Below are 20,964 nucleotides of genomic sequence, written 5' to 3' on the forward strand. Positions count from 1 at the left end.
ACTGGGTAGAACAGACACGGTGTAGTCAGCCGTCACTTTGACACAGTCCAAAGCCGAAGCAGTCTTATTTCTGTCATTGTATCCATAATTGTCTTGAATTATAAAAGCTTTAGAAGGAATTAATGAGTATTTTACATATGAAAGGATGAGGGAAAACGACCTGAATTCACAGGTGGTGTCTGATGTTTCAGGGTGTTATTCTCTTGAGAGGACCAAATAGGCGAGTGATTCTCTACTGTGCCTGCCCCATTGGACTCATCGGGAGACCTGAGGCCTGGGTTCTTTCCAGGGGCATTGGGATTTAATTGGTATAGGTGGGATCTGGGCACAGGATTTTTAAAAGCTCTCTTGAGGATTCCAACATGCTTCCCCGGTTCAGAACTTGGAAACAGGCAGCCGACAGTGGTCACGTGGGGTAAATGAGTGCTGTCTGTTACATTCCGTTGAATGGGAATGAAGGAGCTGAACTAGGTGTACTGGCATGCCTTGTTCTCAAATCAGCACTTTAAAAAATCTTCCCACTGTTAGTGTTTGACCACATGGCATATTTATAAATTTGATTTCTTTGTTAACTTTTTACTCTATATTGGAGTATACTTGATTAACAATGTTGTGATAGTTTCAGGTGTACAGCAAAGTGATTCAGTTATACATATACATGTATCTATTCTTTTTCAAATTCTTTTCCCAGTTAGGTTGCTACATAATATTGAGCAGAGTTCCCTGTGTTATACAGCAGGTCCTTGTTGGTTATCTATTTTAAATATAGCCGTGTGTACATGTCAATCCCAAACTCCCTAGCTATCCCTTCCCCCGACCCGTCCACCCTGCTAACCATAAGTTTGTTCTCTAAGTCTGTGAGTCTGTTTTGTAAGTAAGTTCATTTGTATCATTTCTTTTTAGATTCCGCTTATAAGGGATATCATATGATGTGTCTTTTTCTCTGTCTGATTTCACTCAGTATGACAATCTCTAGGTCCATCCATGTTGCTGCAAATGGCATTATTTTGTTCGTTTTTATGGCTGAGGAATATTCCATTGTATATATGTGCAACTGTAAATTTGATTTCTTTCCCTTGGGGAAAAAAAAAGTTACTGTTCTCAAAATCCAGTCTGACTCAGTTGGTCCAGATCCAGGCAACCAGATAAATGTGGCTTCTCGTGACCTTAGTCACACACTCATTTGAACTCCCGTAAAAATGGAAACACCTTTTTCTAGCTTAAGGTTGGAGTGAAGGAGAGGGTCCCAAAGGTGAGTAGGTAACAAGGGGTGGAATGACGGAGTGAAAATGAAGGCATTTCCTAGTGGACGTTGAGCCTTTGACTCATCCCCGGCGTTGCACACATACTCACTATAAATAGGTCTTTATTCACTTGTTTATTTTGGCCACTCCACGGGCATGGGAGATCTTAGTTCCCCAACCAGGGAATGAACCTGTGGAGGCGCGGAGTCTTAACCACTGGACCGCCAGGGAAGTCCCTATAAACAGGTCTTTAAAACTTTCAAAGTTTGATGTGAAATATTTCAGACATAGAGAAGGTTATAAAAAGAATAAAATAATGAACACTCTCGTACCCACCGTGTAGTTTAAGATTCCAGGGCCTGGACTGTTTTCCTCTTGTTCCATTCAGGACTACTGACAACTGACCAAATTTAGTGTTTACTGTTTCTTTTTACCTTTACTACACATGCTTTTTTCCCTAAATAAGACATAACATTGTTTTGCATGTTTCAAGCTATATGTAAATGGCTTCACACCATGTGCATTTTCATTCTAATTACTTTTTATACATTGTAGTAGTGAGATTCCTCCGTGTTAGTATGAGTAGCTCTGGCCCATACATGACCACATCACAGTTGATTATCTCTTTTCCTGGTCAGCATTTAGGTGGTTTCCAATTTTTGGCAATTAAAAACAGTGCTACCCTTAGTATTCTTGCTTTTTTTTTTTTTGGCCCCGCTGCCAGGCATGCAGGATCTTCCCTGACCAGGGATCGAACAGGTGGAAGTGGAAGTGCAGAGTCTTAACCACTGGACCACCAGGGAAGTCCATCCATTAGTATTCTTATATGGATTTCCTTGGGCATCTGTGCAGGAGTTTCTCAGGGTCTAAATCTAGGTGTAGAACCACTGCATTGTAGTATATGTTCATCTTTAATCTTACCATATATTGTCAAGTTGGTCTCCAAAACTTGAAGCAGTATATGCTCTCACGAGCAGTGTATAAAGTTCCAGTTCTATGCCTTTGTCAACACTTGGCATTGTCGGACATTACAGTTTTTGCCAAATACGTTATTTATTAATCCTCCCAGCAATCTTATGAGTAGGCTTCTTATTTCAGGTGAGGAAATTGAGTGTCAGATATTAAGTAATTTGTTCAGGGTCACAGCAAGTCACTGATACAGTTGATTCTAACCCAGGTCTACCAGATTCCAAAGCTCTTGATTAACAGTACGTCACTGCAATGTAGTGTAGCTTCTGAATCTGTAACTAGAGATGAGCGTCTGCAGGTGTGAGAGATGACAGATGGGCAAAGGACCAGGATCTAGGAAGGAATAAGAGAGGCTGAGGTGAGAGAGGAAGCGTATGAGGTATGAAACGGTAGTGCCTTGTCTGTCGCTTCGGCATGCAAGCTGGCATGAGAAAAGGGTAACTGTGGCAGTTTAAGAATGGCCACAAATTCTTTGACCCTCCTCCCCGTAGAGGCGGAGTCTGTGTCCCCTCTCCTGAAACCTCAGGGTGGGCTGTCTCTGCTTTGAGTCATAGACTTTGGCAGAAGTGACTCTGCCAATTTCCAGACCCGGCCCCTGAGAGGCTGGCGGCTTCCACTTCCTGTCTCTTAGAACACTTGGTCTGGGGAAGAGACTTGGCGGCAGTGTTGTGATGTAGCCCAGGCAGATTCATGGAGAGGAACCAAGGTTCCTGGTCGACAGCCAGTCCCAACTTGCCAGCCATGTGAGTGAGCCATGTTGGAAGTTGATTCTCCAGCCTCACCTGCTGCCGTGTGGAGCAGAGAAGAGCTCCGTTGGGAGCCCTCCCCGAATTCCTGATCCCCCAAATCATGAGCAAAATAAAATGCTTCTTTTGAGCCGCTAACTTTTGGGATAGCTTGTTATGTGACAATAGTAACCAGAGCTATAGTGAAGGCAGAAACTGAAGGGAAGATATATATATATGGCTGTCACAAAATATATGTATTACATGTATTTCAAAATTTTAAATCCACCCAATACGACTATTTTGGGTTGACTTTTCCCATGTTATACAAACAGTACATTATAAAATCACCTACCTGGGGCTTCCCTGGTGGCGCAGTGGTTAAGAATCCGCCTGCCAATGCAGGGGACACGGGTTTGAGCCCTGGTCCGGGAAGATCCCACATGCCGCGGAGCAACTAAGCCTGTGCGCCACAACTACTGAGCCTGCGCTCTAGGGCCCGTGAGTCACAACCACTGAGCCTGCGTGCCACAACTACTGAAGGCTGCGCCTAGAGCCCGTGCTCTGCAACAAGAGAAGCCACCGCAATGAGAAGCCCGTGCACTGCAACGAAGAGTAGCCCCTGCTCGCGGCAACTAGAGAAAGCCCGCGCGCAGTGAAGACCCAACGCAGCCAAAAATAAATAAAATAATAAAAATAAAATAAAATAAAATCACGTACTTGGACTTAGAGAGTGTCATACAGAGTGAAGTAAGTCAGAAAGAGAAAAGCAAATGTCTTATAATGACACATATATGCGGAATCTAGAAAAATGGCATAGATGATCTTATCTGCAAAGTAGAAATAGAGACACAGACGTAGAGAACAAATGTATGGACACCAAGGGGGAAGGTGGTGGGGTGGGAGGAATTGGGAGACTGGGATTGACACATATACATTGTTGATACTATGTATAAAATAGACAACTGATGGGAACATACTGTATAGCCCAGGGAACTCTACCTAATGCACTGTGGTGACCTGAATGGGAAGGAAGTCCAAAACGGAGGGGAATATGTATGTGTGTGGCTGATTCATTTTGTTGTGTAGTGGAGGCTAACACAACATTGTAAAGCAACCATACTCTAATAAAAATTAATAAAAAATAAAATAATCACCTACCATGACTCCCAATCTACTATTTTCATTTGTCCATGTTCTGTTCTAGTCTTTGCTTTAACTGCATATTTAATTTCTAGTTAAATATGTAATTATGAAATAGGTACAGTTTAGGTCTTCTGTGTCATAATTTTTTTTTTTTTTTTTTTTTTTTTGCGGTACACGGGCCTCTCACTGCTGTGGCCTCTCCCCTTGTGGAGCACAGGCTCCGGACGTGCAGGCTCAGCGGCCATGGCTCACGGGCCCAGCCGCTCCGCGGCATGTGGGATCTTCCTGGACCGGGGCACGAACCCGTGTCCCCTGCATCGGCAGGCAGACTCTCAACCACTGCGCCACCAGGGAAGCCTCCTGTGTCATAATTTTTAGATGGATTTGGTCACAGGGAAATCAGCAATTAGGTTGGTGCAAAATTAGTCATAGTTCACGTTAATTTAGCACTCACTTTGCTTTAATTCATTTAATATTCATAATAATTCAATCAGGAAGTTATATCTTATAGATGAGAAGACTAAGGGATTCTTGAGGTTAGGGAATAATCCAAGGTCACACAGCCAGCACACTAGGAATGTGTCATTACTGCAATGGAGAAGGTTAAAGCAACGGAGGACAGTGTATCTGGTGCCCATACAGACAGAGAACACTCAACAGGTAAGGCAGGAGCATTTCCAAATCTGAGATAAATGAGATTGCTGGATGCCAAGTGGACTGCTCCTCTTAAAGTAAGTGAGTGCTGGGAAAATTATTTAAGGAGCATTGAAGCAACATTTGCTGTGTGCCTTGGCAATAGCTCCTTCAGAAAAATCTGCAGCCAGCAGAAGATCTGGATACCACAGAGACAACACCATTGAGACTTCCTCATGTGCTTGGAGAAAAGAGTCCTTACCATCAAATCTGTGACCTGTGCTTTTGGGGTCTTCAAAGCCAATCAAGATAACTGGCAACTGAAGGAGAAGGAACATAAGGAACAGGGAGGTTATGGTTGGCTTTGGACATAGTAGAGATGCCTCTGTTACCCGTTTCTGGGGTTTTATTGCTGGGGTCTTATACTCTTGGGAAGAGCGCCTCTATCAATGAACAAAGGAGCAGTGTTGGACTAAACATAGTCTGATTTGCAGGCATAACTATAAGGATATTGACAATGCTGCCATTTTCTGAATGCCTGGCATGCAACTCTGGCATTCCCAGTGCAACCCCATGGTCTGTACCAGCATGGTTGACCCTGACCGCAGGAGGAATCTTGAGGCATCATGTTGCCAAAACAGGCTAAGCTTTGATTTGCCCCCCACCTCCCCACCCACTGCCATCTCGCAGGAGTTTCTGTTAAACAGAGCAGAGTTTGTGGGTAGGAGCCACGGATCTACTTGATGACGCAAAACTGCTGGAAGCAGCTGATGAGAAACATGTTTCGAGAAGATAGAGGGGTTGTTCTAGGCACTGCTCTCCCAAAGTCGCTGCGCTAACAGCAGGCTGGGGGCTTGTGGCTTTCTTGCTTCTTCCCGAGCAGCCCTCCTGGCATCAAGGAACAGCTGAGCAACTCAGGAAGGACAGTGGCTGTGACAGACCAGCCTGCATCACCAGGGCACTGTTTTTTCTTTTTTGGCTGCACTGCCGGGCATGCGGAACTTCCCGACCAGGGAGCGAACCCGCGCCCCCTGCAGTGGAAGCACAGAATCTTGACCACTGGACCACCAGGGAAGCCCACCAGGGCACTTTTTGCTCTGATGGTTGCAAATTGTTTTCCAGACAAAACACTGTGACATGGCACCTGTCACTTAGAGCTTATGTGTGCCCTTTATGGAGGGGCTGGACAGATCAGGCAGCGAGACTCTGGCTTTGTCTGGTATTGGGGGTCTCGTTCCTGATTTAGGTCACATGCATTTTCTGGGTCTTCATTTCTGGCTGACAGGGTTTTTGAATCCTGAGCTTGGGAAGAAATGATAAAGATGGTATAAAGAAAAATGATGTTATGAATCTATCTAAGATGTAAGGGGCAAAGTTTCTCCAGTGATACAAGTATTTCTTTTCAGATTTCAGCCTCCACGCTGCTTCCTTCCCGGCTTCTTCAGGAAGCCTGGTGCAGTGGACACGTCGGGGTATCTTAGCATCCATTCCGTTTTCCCTCTTCCCTTTCCCCCGCAGGCCCAGATTTCCGGTGGGGATTTAAGTGGTCCCAGCTCTAAGGTGATCAAGACAAGCCAATTCTACCCTTCTCCCAGATGGACATGTGAACAAGTATGGTCTAATCAAAGCGAACGTCAGGACTTTTGCTGGGAATTCTGGGCCAAAGAGTTTTCTGCTGTGTGATTATCAGCACAATGCAAAGGGAGCCCCAAGCCTTTCCCAAGGATGCTGCTAACAATGAGGAAGACAGTGCAAAGCTCAGGAAAGAAGCAAGTCCTTGCAAAGTCACTGAGCTACTGGAGGAAGGCTCCCTGTGGACTTCCGTCACCTGGGCCTAGAAATTTCTTTGATGGCTTAAGCCAGTTTGAGTCAGGTTTCCTGTTTCTTGCAGCTGAAGCCATCCTAACTGGTACCCTTGGGATGCCTGTCACTAGAGTCTTTGATCTGAGCTCTTGTCTCTGATGCAGAGGGGGAGAGAATTCTAGAATCCCTGGGTTGTGGGCTCCATGGAGGAGGCAGCGCTGCCCTATTTATCCCAGTAGTTGTCCTGGCAGAGGTGGGCCCTCCTTCCCAGAGGGGAGGGGAATCTAAGGTCCTGGTCCTGAGGGAATTTACCAGTGTCCATGTGACTATGATTCATCTACTGGGCTTAAAGGACTAATTCCTTTTTTTAAAAAAATAAATTTATTTATTTTTGGCTGCATTGGGTCTTCGTTGCTGCGCGTGGGCTTTTCTCTAGTTGCGGCGAGTGAGGCTACTCTTCGTTGCAGTGCACGGGCTTCTCATTGCGGTGGCTTCTCTTGTTGCGGAGCATGGGCTCTAGGCGCGCAGGCTTCGGTAGTTGTGGCGCATGGGCTTAGTTGCTCCGCGGCATGTGGGATCTTCCCGGACCAGGGTTCGAACCCATGTCCGGGTGGATTATTAACCACGGCGCCACCAGGGAAGCCCAGACTAATTCCTTATAGGGCTATATTCAGCTCCTCTGGAACAACAGAAGTCTATAGATACCGTGTAAATAAACATCCTGTTCCCCAGCTTCCTTCCCCCCGACCCACTTAGTAATACCAGCAGTTCAAAGCACTGCTTCCTCTTCCTGTTTTTATTTTCTGTAGCTCCTCCCCTTTGGGTTGCACCAGATGATCCTGGGGATGTGGCTTCCAGATCCTATGAGGCGCCTTTTCTCTTATCAGCCTCAGGCAGCCTTGTGCCTGTTCCACCCAGTGTGGGCCTCCTTGACATGAAGGTGGGGCCTCCCATGCCCCAGATTCCGTTTCGGTCTCTTTTGTTCCTTCCCGCCCCCCCCCCCCCCCCCCCGCAACTGATCAATAAGATTAAGTATCCTCCGTGAAGGATTAAAAGAGACTGGGAGGGCTTCCCTGGTGGGACAGTGGTTGAGAGTCCGCCTGCCGATGCAGGGGACACGGGTTCGTGCCCCGGTCCGGGAGGATCCCACATGCCGCGGAGCGGCTGGGCTCGTGAGCCATGGCCGCTGAGCCTGTGCGTCCGGAGCCTGTGCTGCGCAACGGGAGAGGCCACAACAGTGAGAGGCCCGCGTACCGCAAAAAAAAAAAAAAAAAAAGACTGGGAAAGCAAGAGTGTAAACTGATTAAAGGTTAATACAAAACTACAATAAGGAAAATAGTTGGTACTATTTTCTATATAGTCCAAGAATAGACAGCAAATAATTGGAACTGAATAGAAAGTTCTGAAATGGACCCGGGTGTATATGATATATTAGAATGTACTTCGTTGTCGAGATGGTATTTCAAATCATTTCCAGGGAAGGATAAATCAGTGGTTCTCAACTGGGAGTGATTTTGTTTCCCAGGGGACACCGGGCAATATCCAAAGGCATTTTTGGTTGTCACAACTGGGGTGATGCTACTAGAATTTGATAGATGTCAGGAATGCTGCTAAACATCCTACAATGTGCAGGACAACCCCAAAGCAAAGAATTACCTGGCCCCAAATACCAATAGTGCCACTGGAGCGAAACCCTGGGATAAATGATATATTTGGAAGAACCGTTCAGGGGGAAAAGAAAAATGAAATTCGATTCTGAAATTAGATTTTGAATCATACCACAACAAAAATAATTTCAAGTTAGATAAAATATAAATTTTTAATAAACAAAATCTTTAGTAAAGTTTAGAAGAAAACACAGGTCAATTTTTATCCTTAATGTGTAAAGACTTTTTAAAACCACACAAACAGATCAGAAACAATAAAGGAAATACTGACAGACTTCACACCATAATCATGAAAAACACCATAAAGGCACTATAGAAAATAGCAACAAGAGTTGCAACATGTGTGACAAAAGATTAATATGTTTTTCCTACACTTTTTTTTTCCTTTTCAGATTCTTTTCCATTAAAGTTCTTTTGTAATTTAATTTTTATTCACATTGGAGTATAGTTAACACAATATTGTGTTAGTTTCAGGTGTGCAGCAAAGCAATTCAGTTATACATATACATTTATTCTTTTTCAGATTCTTTTCCCATATAGGTTATTACAGGATATTGAGTGGAGTTCCCTGTGCTATACAGTAGGTCCTGGTTGATTATTCCCCCACTTTTATTAGCATTGGAAGAAATTAAACATCATTTTACAATGCTTTTTCCTCAACTTTATTGAGGTATGATTGACAAATAAAAAATTGTACACATTTAAGGCATACAGTGTGGTGTTTTGATATAAGTATACCTTGTGTAATGATTACTACAATCAAGCTAATTAACATATCCAACACCTTTAAGAGTTACCATTTTGTGTTCGTGTGTGGCAGGGGTGGGGGGACATGGTGGTGGTGAGGGGAGAACACTTAAGATCTACTCTCGGGAATTCCCTGGTGGTCCAATGGTTAGGACGCTGTGCTTTCGCTGCCAAGGGCCAGGGGTACAACCCCTGGTTGGGGAACTAAGATCCCTCAAGCTGTGCAGTGCAGCCAATTAAAAAAAAGTCTATTCTCTTAACAAATTTCAAGTATACGATCTATTATTAACTTATAGTTACAATGCTGTATATTAGCTCTCTACAACTTATTCATCTTATAACTGAAAGTCTGTAACTTATGACCAACATCTTCCCATTTCCTTCAACCCCCAGTCCCTGGAAAACACAATTTCTTTATTTTATTTTCTTTATTTATTTGTGGCTGCGTTGGGTCTTCGTGGCGGTGTGTGGGCTTCTCATTTTGGTGGCTTCTCTTGTTGCGGAGCATGGGCTCTAGGTGTGTGGGCCTCCGTAGTGGCAGCACATGGGCTCAGTAGTTGTGGCTCGCAGGCTCTAGAGCACAGGTTCAGTAGTTGTGGCACACGGGCTTAGTTGCTCCGTGGCATGTGGGATCTTCCCGGACCAGGGCTTGAACCCATGTCCCCTACATTGGCAGGAGGATTCTTAACCTCTGCACCACCAGGGAAGTCCCAGGAAACACCATTTCTTAAGTTTCTGTTTCTCTAAGTTCAACTTTTTTAGATTCTACATATAACTGATATCATGCAATATTTGTCTTTCTGTGTCTGGTTTATTTCACCTTGCATAATATCCTCCCAGTTCATCCATGTGATTGCAAATGACAGGACTTTCCTCTTTTTTAAAAAAATTAATTTTTATTGGAGTATACTTGATTTACAATGTTGTGTTACTTTCAGGTGTACACAAAATTAATCAGTTATACACATACATATATCCACTCTTTTTTAGATTTCCTTCCCATTTAGGTCACCACACAGCATGGGGCAGAGTTCCCTGTGCTATACAGTACGTTCTTATCAGTTATCTTTTTTTTTTTTTTTTTTTTTTTGCGGTATGCGGGCCTCTCACTGCTGTGGCCTCTCCCATCGCGGAGCACAGGCTCCGGACGCGCAGGCTCAGCGGCCATGGCTCACGGGCCCAGCCGCTCCGCGGCATGTGGGATTCTCCCGGACCGGGGCACGAACCCGTGTCCCCTGCATCGGCAGGCGGACTCTCAACCACTGCGCCACCACGGAAGCCCTCAGTTATCTATTTTATATATAGTAGTGTGTATATGTCAATCCCAATCTCCCAATTTATCCCTCCCCAACCCCCCTCCCTGCTTTCCCCCTCGGTAACCATAAGTTTGTTTTCTATATCTGTGACTCTATTTCTGTGTTGTAAATAAGTTCATTTTTACCATTTTTTTTAGATTCCACATATAAGCAATATCATATGGTATTTGTTTTTCTTTGCCTGACTTACTTCACTCAGTATGACAAGGATTTCCTCTTTTTTAAGGCTGAAAAGCATTCCATCATATATATATATTTCCCCATTTTATTAGCATTGATAAAATATCTCACAATTTCTTTATTCATCCATCAACAGACACTTTGGTTGTTTCCATATCTTGGCTATTGTGAATAATATTGCAATGAACATGGGAGTGCAGATATTGCTTTAAGATCCTGATTTCAGGCACTTCCCTGGTGGTACAGTGATTAAGAATCCACCAGCCAATGCAGGAGACACGGGTTCGATCCCTGGTCCGGGAAGATCCCACATGCCACGGAGCAACTAAGCCCGTGCGCCACAACTACTGAACCTGTGCTCTAGAGCCTGCGAGCCACAACTACTGAGCCCATGTGCTGCAACTACTGAGGCCCACACGCCTAGAGCCTGGGCTCCGCAACGAGAGAAGCCACTGCCATGAGAAGCCCGTGCACCGCAACGAGGAGTAGCCCCGCTCGCCGCAACTAGAGAAAGCCTGTGTGCAGCAACGAAGACCCAACGCAGCCAAAAAATCGAAACAAAACAAAAAAAGATTCTGATTTCATTTCCTCTGGATATATACTAAGAAGTGAGATTACTGGATTATATGGTAGTTCTATTTTTAAGTTTTTGAGGAACTTGCATACTGTTTTCCATAGTGGCTTTACCAATTTACATTCCCACCAACAGTGTAGAAATGTTCTCTTTTCTTCAAAACCTCATCAGCACTTGTTATCTCTTGCCTTTTTGATAATAGCCATTCTAACAGATATGAGATGATATCTCACTGTGGTTTTGATTTGCACTTCCCTGATAATTAGGGATATTGAGCATCTTTTCATATACATGTTGCCCATTTGTATATCTTCTTTAGAGAAACATCTATTCAGTTCCTTTGCCCGCTTTTAAATTGGACTATTATTGTTTGCAATTGAGTTGTATAATTTCCTTATACATTTTGGATATTAACCCCTAATCTGATATGTGTTTTGCAAAGATTTTCTCCCATTCTAGAAGTTGACTTTTTATTTTGTTAATTTTTTCCTTGCTGTGCAGAAGCTTTTTGTCTGTTATAATATCTCTTGTTTATTTTTGCTTTTATTGCCTGTGCTTTTGATGTCATCAAAAAAATCATTGCCAAGACCATTGTCAGGGAGCTCATTCCATATATTTTCTTCTAGAATGCTCATGGTAGCATTGTTATAATTGGGAAAAACTGGAGAAAACCTCAATGCCCAATAATCAGGAATCGGTTAAACATTCATTCAATGGAATATCATGACATCATTAATGGTAATGTAATAATACTGTGAAAAGATATTTCACTTGGAAAAATGTTTACTATTTATTCAGAGGGAAAAAAATACAAACTGTTGTAGTATCACATTTTTGTAAAAGACAAAGTACATATATGTTCACACGAGTAGAAAAAACACTATATTTTAAAAAGATGCTAAACAGTTGATGGGATTATCTCTGGTTGGTGGGGCAGGGGGTGGGTGGGAACTGGGTGATGGGATTTTTTTTCTGTGTATTTTCAAAAAATTCTGAAAGAGTCTGCTTTGTGTTAAGAAAAGAATGTTATTTCAAAACTTCCAAGCGAAGTGGTTGTAGAACACTAACCAGGGACGGCGTAAGTGCTCTTCCAAGTGTCTACAAACTTGGCCTCTGGTCTTTGGGCAGCCCCTTCCCCTCCTCCTCTGTGACCTCTGTCTTCTCACCTCCTAAATGTGGGTTGGAAGAGCTTAGACTCTCAGATGCCTATAGTTTGCAGCAGCTGCTGTCTGCTGACAAGCCCTGTGAGGATTTGTGCCAAAACATTCCCTCATTCTTCTTATCCATTAATAGCATGTGGGACTCACAAGTTTCTGACAGATAATTTACTTACAAAAGACTTACATGTGTGTCTCAGCCCTCACTGGGCCTTTGCTCCAAGGTAAACACAAGGTAGAGCGGGGTCAGGGTCCATTTTAGAGCCCAGCAAGCTGAAGTCCAGGGAGAAGGACATCACGTGGGTTTGGTGTTTGCCTGTCCAGGGCCATTTGAACTGGACTCTGTTAACCCCAGAGCTTTTGTATGTACAGGGAACCCAGAGCTAATTAATTAACTAATTAATAAATTATTTTTTCAATGAAGTTAACATTTTTTTTCTTTTTTTTTTTATTGAACCAAAATTGATGTATAATGTTGTGTTAATTTCTGCTGTACAGCAAAGTGATTCAGTTATACATACATTCTTTTTCATTATGGTTTATCACAGGATATTGAAATATAATTCCCTGTGCTCTACAGTAGGACCTTGTTGTGTATCCATTCTATATATAGTAGTTTGCATCTGTTAACCCCAAACTCCCACTCAATCCCTCCCCCACCTCTTCTCACCCTTGGCAACCACAATTCTGTTCCCAGAGCTCCTTTATTATTAGGTTGCTGAGGAACACCAGGCAGAGACTGACAGGGAGAAAGAATCTATGTGTGACACAAATGAAAGCCGTTTTATTAACGTAAAAGCTAATTTTAAAAAGATATTTGAAAGTGGCTTCTGGGACAGAAAAGTCCCCAAACTCCTGGGGAAAAGGTTATCTTCCTGGTTGATCATCAGGGGATATCTAATAGTTTGCTCCAAGTCTCAATTTCTTTATCTACATTGGGTGGGGTGGGGAGGTTTGGATTCCCTGAACTTTTCAGTTGAAAAATTCCAAGATTTTTATGTTTGATGGGGATTTTTCAAACCCACATTCTGCGAGGTGCAGGGAGAAGAGGGCAACATAGGAAAGAGAGTTGTAACGACTCTGTCCATCCAAATAGCTGTCTACGTGTCTTCTTGGTTTTCTCAACTAGCACTGTCCAATAGAAGCATAACGTGAGCCTGTATGTAAGTGTAACTTTTCTAGTAGCCACATTTTGAAAAAAAGAAACAGGTGAAATTAATTTTAATAATAGATTTAACCCAATATATCGAAAATATTGTGTAATGACTATAAAAATTATTAAGAGATTTTATATTTATTTTTTGGTACTAAGTCTTTGCTATCTGGTGTGTATTTTCCACTTAGAGCACATCTCCATTCGGACTAGCCACACTTCAAGTTCTCAACAGCCATTCGTGGCTAGTGGCTACCATAGTGGACAGTGCAGCTTTAAGCCGTACCAGGTAGGTAGGGTTTATTTCTCCCCTTATACAGATGGGAAAAGAGAGGCTTAGAGGGTCTACAGTGCACCTGGAAGAGCAGAGACAGGGCCCCAAGCCTTCCCTCTCCCCCTCAGCAGATACCCCCATTACACCCCACCCTTCTCCACAGCCCGAGGTACAGTCCGGCCTCCTTGGACCTCAAAGGCAAGTGGGGAGATAGAACCAATTCATTTCTAGTGCAGTGACACACCAGAGAGTGCAATGAGGTTCACAGGAGGCGGGGAGCTGTGAGGCCTGGAGGAGGAGACAGGTTAGGTTATCTCTCAGCAGCAGGACAGCCTGGGCTGTGGCTCTTGGCCGGGTAGGTGTCCCTGATAGGCTGCCCAGACAACAGATTCCTGCAGACCATCTTGAGAACCCATGGGCCAGTCTTCCATGACCTGTGGTTTCATCTGTGCACAGTATTTCGGTGAGGCTTGGCCCTTCCAGAGAGGCTTAACATGCCCAGGAGAAAGAGGAGACGCCATCCGGGGCTTCCCTGGTGGCGCAGTGGTTAAGAATCCACCTGCCAATGCAAGGGACACGGGTTCGAGCCCTGGTCTGGGAAGATCCCTCATGCCGTGGAGAAACTAAGCCCGTGCGCCACAACTACTGAGCCTGCACTCTAGAGCCCGCAAGCCACAACTACTGAGCCCACATGCCACAACTACTGAAGCCCATGTGCCTAGAGCCCGTGCTCTGCAACAAGAGAAGCCACCGCAATGCTGCAAGGAAGAGTAGCCCCTGCTCGCCGCAACTAGAGAAAGCCCGCGCACAGCAACGAAGACCCAATGCAGCCATAAATAAATAAATAAATTAATTAATTAAAAAAAAAAGAAGAGACGTCATCCATAAAAACAGCAATGGTAATATGAGTACTAATAGTGATAGCGGTGTGCATCCACCCAGGGTGAAGTGGTTCTGTCCCTGGTAGTGCGGTATTTCCCCAGCATCCCTGGGAGGCAGGTCGGATACACATGGTTCCCCGTCCTGGACGCCTTCTCCAACCGTTCCCAGGCCCAGTGCTGACCTTCGGGGGGACCACCCCCATGCCAGGGTCCTGCTGTCCTGCTGGGGTCTCAGGCTGTCTTTCCCTGAGTAGCCAACCAAGAGACTACTTCATGTCATCCATGAATTTAGGTGATTTTTCTACTGAAGACTTAATTATAATAAAAGCAGCTACCCATCAAACACGAACTCCTGGCTTTACAGACAAAACTATAAAGGGACAGAGTAGGGCGTGGGTTACACAGGAAGGGACTGTCCAGCCGAGCCCAGGAGGGGCAGGATTGAGAACAGATCACGTCTCAGCCTAGCCCTGCTACTCATCATATGGCGCTTCAAAGGTGTCCCAAGGACATTGCAGAGATCCGAATATGCTTTAGGTGATTTTAATAACATAGTTCTACCTGACCACATCAAACAGTGTTTGTCAATGAATTAAATCTTCAAAGGGCTTTTCTGAATTGATATGAAATTTTACAGAATGAACTTGAGCCGGAATAATAATGCATTTCCTGTCTTTAAAACTGCTGTGAAGATCAAGTGTAACAGGGACTTCCCTGGCAGTCCAGTGGTTAAGACTCTGCGCTTCCAACGCAGGGGGCACGGGTTCCATCCCTGGCTGGAGATCCTGCATGCTGCGCTCTGTGGCCAAAAAAAAAAAAGACCAAGTATAATAATTTAAACGAAAGCACCCTGTAAGCCAGGCAGCTACACATACATGTAGTGTGTTTTTGTGATGAATTATCACAATTAATTTTCTTTTAACCTAACTGCAGCTGATATTAATCTTTGGAGCCTCTGAGAATCTTCTCATCAAAAAGCGCTTTTAGCCTTAAATTCCCTGGATAAATATATGAATTGGTCCTCAGCCCAGAGCCCACCTTCTCATTATTTTTTTCACCAAGTTCTTTTTGCTTTATTTTTAGTGAAACAATTTTTCCAGTTGTATTGAGGTATTATTGATATATAACATTGTATTAAAAGTATATAACATAATGATTTGATACATATATGTATTGAGAAATGACCACCACAGTAAGTTTAGTTAGCATTCATCATCATAGTTACATTTTTTTCCACTTGTGATGAGAATGTTTTTTCTTCCAGTTTTATTGACATATAATTGACATACAGCACTGTATGAGTCTAAGGTGTACCGCATAATGATCTGACTTATATACATCATGAAATGATGATCACAGTAAGTTTAGTGAACATGCAACATCTCATATAGATACAAAATTAAAGAAATAGAAAAAAATTGTTTTTCTCTCTTAACATCTTTCATATATAAAATCAGCAGTGTTAGTTCTATTTATCCTGTGGTATATTACATCCCTAGTACTTATTTAACTTGGAAGTTTGTACCTTTTGAATACCTTCATCCCCTCCCCCTCCCACCCCCAACCTCTGATAACAACAAATCTGGTCTCTTTTTCTGTGAGTTTGTTTGTTTGTTTTTGAAGTATAATTGACCTATAACACTATGTTAGTTCCTGTTACACAACTTAGTGATTTGATTTTTCTATACATATCAGAATCACCAGGATAATTCTAGTCATGTCACCATACAAAGATATTACACAGCTATTTACTGTACATAGCAATCTATATGTATACGTGTGATTATTTTAAGTTGCTGATCACTTAAGTTCAAATGCATTTTAACAACCCTGTAGTTTTACTCCTATCCACTACGCTTACTGTTTTTGACATCATAATTGATATCTTTTAGTTTTGTATATCCCTTAACCACTAATTGTGGATATAGATGATTTTACTACTTTTGTCTTTTAACTTTCCTACTAGCTTTATACACGGCTGATTACTACCTTTACTGTATATTTGCCTTTACCAATGAAAGTTTTCCTCTTGTAATCTTCATGTTTCTAGTTGTGGTCTTTCCTTTTTAGCTTAGAGAAGTCCCTTTAGCATTTCTTATAAAGCTGGTTCGGTGGTGCTGAACTCTTTTAGCTTTTGCTTGTCTGTAAAACTTTTTGTCTCTCCATCAAATCTGACTGAGAGCCTTGCTTGCTAGAGTATTCCTGATTGTAGGTTTTCCCCTTTCATCACATTAAATATATCATGCCACTCCCTTCTGGCCTGCAGGGTTTCTGCTCAAAAGTCAGCTGACAGTCTTATGGGAGTTCCCTTATATGTAACTAGATGCTTTTCCCTTGTTGCTTTTAGTATTTTCCCTCTAGCTTTAATTTTTGTCATTTTAATTACAGTGTGTCTTGGCATGTTCCTCTTTGGGCTCATCCTGTATGGGACTCTCTGAGCTTCCTGGACTTGGGTGACTGTTTCCTTTCCCAGGTTAGGGAAGTTTTCAGTTATTATGTCTTCAAATATGTTCTCAGCCCCTTTGTCTCTCTCTTCTCCTTCTGGGACCCCTATAATGTGAATATTAGCACTTTTCATGTTGTCCCAGAAGTCTCCTAAATTGTCCTCAGTTCTTTTCATTCTTTTTTCTTTTTTCCTGTTCAGTGTCAGTGATTTTCACTACTTTGCTTTCCAGTTCCTTGATCTGTTCCTCTGTACCATGTAAGCTGTTGTTGATTCCTTCTAGAGTATTTTTCATTTCAGTTATTGTATTCTTCATCTCTGTTTGGTTCTTCTTTGTATTTTCTAACTCTGTTAAAAACTCCTAACTTCTCATTGGTCATCCAATCTTCTGTGTTCTTTGAACATCTTTATGATCATTACCGTGAACGTTCTATAGGGTAGATTGTCAATCTCCACTTCACTTAGTTCTTCTTCTGGGGTTTAGCCTATTCCCTTGTTTGGACGATATTCCTCTGTTGCCTTACTTTGCCTAATTTGCTGTTTTTATTTGCATGTATCTGGTAGGCTGGTTGCATTTCCTGATCTCGGAGAAGTGGCCTTTTGTATGAGACATCCTATGTGTCCCAGCAGTGCACTCCCCTCTGGTCACAAGAGGTATGTGCTCTAGGGATGCCCCCTATTTGGGCTGTGTTGGTCCTTCTGTGGTGGCAGGCTGACTATGTGGGGGGGTCTGGTAGGTGTGGCAGGACCCCAGTCTCTGCCTTGTGCAGAGGCTGCCTGCCACTGGTTGGTGGGACCTAGTCATGAGACTGCTGGCTGCAGGGACCTGGGAGCGGGGACTGGGGCTGGGGCTGGGCCACTCACGGGCAGAGCTGTGCTCTGGAGCGGGTGGCTGTGGTGCTGGCGATCCCAGATCTCGTGTTGATCTGCTGGTGGGACGTGAAGCGACTGCGGCCGTCATGGTCATTACCTTCTTGAGTCTGCTTTTCCCATGATGTTTCTCATCTATTTTCCCATAGGGATAAATGCCAATTCTTTTTTTTTTCTTTTTCTTTTTTTCGGTACGCGGGCCTCTCACTGTTGTGGCCTCTCCCGTTGCGGAGCACAGGCTCCAGACGCGCAGGCTCAGCGGCCATGGCTCACGGGCCCAGCCGCTCCGCGGCATGTGGGATCTTTCCGGACCGGGGCACGAACCCGCGTCCCCTGCATCGGCAGGCGGACTCTCAACCACTGTGCCACCAGGGAAGCCCAATGCCAATTCTTGAAAATAAAATGGAGGCTTCAGCCAGCTCACACACATGGTGCTTTCCTGATGATGTCCCGAGCTTGGGGTTGGCCAAAGGCAGTTGGCCCTGCTCAGACCGATGATCCAGGGAATGTCTCACCCTCCTTTCCTGCAGGGGTGGCAGGGAGAGGGGAGTTGTTCCAACTGCTCACCTTTGCCTGGGATCCCTTGGTGCCTGGGCCAAGGATGGGGAGGGATGGCTAGAGGCCCGGTGGCTCTTCTCTGACTCTTGAAAACATGGCCTCCATCTAGTCATGGCCTGCAACAGCGGGCTCACACTCTTCCATCATTCATTCATAAACAGCATCAAACACACACATCAGAGTAAATGTAACCCAGCATATCAGGTCCTCACTCAAAACCCCCTCCTCTATTTTTAAAAAATCAACTTTATCGAACCCTAACCCAAACTCTAGCCCTAACTTTGCATACAATAAAATGCACCCGTTTTAAGTAGACAGTAGGTTGAGTTTTGACAAATGTATACACCTACTCCTGTTTTCTGTCACTGTAGTTTTGCCTTTTTTAGAATTTCAGATAAATTTCATCAAGCAGTGTGTATTCTTTTGTGCCTGACTTTTGCACTAAAATAATGTCTGTGAGATTTTTGTACATTGCTGTGGGTATCAGTAGTATTTTCACTTTTGTTGCTGAGAAATATTTCATTGTGTGGGTATACCACCATTTTTAATCTCCCTCTTATTTTTGACTGTGACAGATGGTCTATTCAGTGCCCCCTCCTAATGGGGGTGAACCTCTGGGCCACTTCTACATATATACTGGATTTTTTTTAAGTGTATTTTTTTAAAAAAATTATTTATTTATTTATTTTGGCTGTGCCGGGTCTTAGTTGCGGCATGCGGGATCTTTAGCTGCGGTGTGTGGACTCTTAGTTGCAGCATGCATGCGGGATCTAGTTCCCTGACCAGGGATCGAACCTGGGCCCCCTGCATTGGGAGTATGGAGTCTTACCCACTGGACCACTAGGGAAGTCCCTATACTGGATTTTTATCTCCTACTCCTTTCTGCTAATCTGAGCCCTTTCTTCCCATCCCTGCCCCCTTCTTCGCCTTAGGTCTGCTGCAGAGCGGAGCAACTATTCTGATGCTTAAGATTGTGTAAAAAATAAGCAATTCTTGCACAAGTAATATAAAGTAACATCAAGAGATGCCAAATTAAAAAACTAAAAAAAAATGTGTGCAGTTTTGACAGCCCTCCAGATAAGATTCTCAACGACTTTAGCAGACTACCAAGCCCTCACCACCTGTTTCTTTAAAAGGCTATGATTCTTGCCAGAATGCATATATTACTTGAGCATCTCTCTTATGTAGACACACTGATAATATCTGTAGATGTATCACATTTCTTTCTTAAGTAATTACTTTAAACGTTAAAAACATTTAAAAATAATACATGAATATGGTTAAAAAAAGATTCAAACAGTACAGAAGAATATAAAAGGAGAAGAAAAGTATTGATTTGAGTCCTCTCTCTCTTTTTCTCCCCACATCATTTTCATTTCTCAGGGCAGCCACCGGGAACAGGTTGGGGAGAATCTCTGCTAACATTTACAATGTCCGATACACATGCTGTATGTCATCAAAACAAAACCAGGCCTCCGTGTTCTTGCCATAGCACAGTGATATGTACACAAGAAACACAAACCTGGCTTCACTTTTGAAAACAGTCTAGGTCTTTGCTAGGTCTTTACTGAAGCTCTCTTGAGAGCACTATGGAGAGAGGTTCACAGGACACACACATGTGCCTCAGTCAGGATTCTTTTCATTTTATTTTATTTAATTTATGTTTTTATACAGCAGGTTCTTATTAGTCATCAATTTTATACACATGAGTGTATACATGTCAATCCCAATCTCCCAGTTCGTCACCCTCCCACACCCAACCCCTCACTGCTTTCCCGCCTTGGTGTCCATATGTTTGTTCTCTACATCTGTGTCTCAATTTCTGCCCTGCAAACTGGTTCATCTGTACCATTTTTCTAGGTTCCACATATATGTTAATATGCGATATTTGTTTTTCCCTTTCTGACTTACTTCACTCTGTATGACAGTCTCTCGTTTCATCCACATCTTTACAAATGACCCAATTCGTTCCTTTTTATGGCTGAGTAATACTCCATTGTATATATGTACCACATCTTCTTTATCCATTCATCTGTCGATGGGCATTTAGGTTGCTTCCATGTCCTGGCTATTGTAAATACTGCTGCAATGAACATTGCAGGGGATGCATCTTTTTGAATTATGGTTTTTTCTGTGTATATGCCCAGTAGTGGGATTGCTGGGTCATATGGTAATTCTATTTTTAGTTTTTTTTTTTTTTTTTTGCGATACGTGGGGCTCTCACTTTTGTGGCCTCTCCCGTTGCAGAGCACGGGCTCCGGACGCGCAGGCCCAGCGGCCATGGCCCACGGGCCCAGCTGCTCCGCAACATGTGGGATCCTCCCGGACCGGGGCACGAACCCGTGTCCCCTGCATCGGCAGGCGGACTCTCAGCCACTGCGCCACTAGGGAAGCCCTATTTCTAGTTTTTTAAGGAACCTCCATACTGTTCTCCGTAGTGGCTGTATCAATTTACATTCCCACCAACAGTGTAAGAGGGTTCCCTTTTCTCCACACCCTCTCCAGCATTTCTTGTTTGTAGATTTTCTGATGAAGCCCACACTAACTGGTGTGAGGTGATACCTCACTGTAGTTTTGATTTGCATTTCTCTAAAAATTAGTGATGTTGAGCAGCTTTTCATGTG

At 43.5% G+C, this 20,964-nt stretch overlaps 1 pseudogene; it reads left to right on the top strand.

Moving 5' to 3' along the window:
* The first annotated feature begins 4,677 nt into the window (after window positions 1-4,677).
* Window positions 4,678-20,964, top strand: part of LOC117307915 (large ribosomal subunit protein uL16-like) — a 36,666-nt pseudogene continuing 20,379 nt past the window's right edge.

This window comes from Tursiops truncatus, chromosome 14, assembly GCF_011762595.2.
Source record: "Tursiops truncatus isolate mTurTru1 chromosome 14, mTurTru1.mat.Y, whole genome shotgun sequence".
NCBI classification, from domain to species: domain Eukaryota; kingdom Metazoa; phylum Chordata; class Mammalia; order Artiodactyla; family Delphinidae; genus Tursiops; species Tursiops truncatus.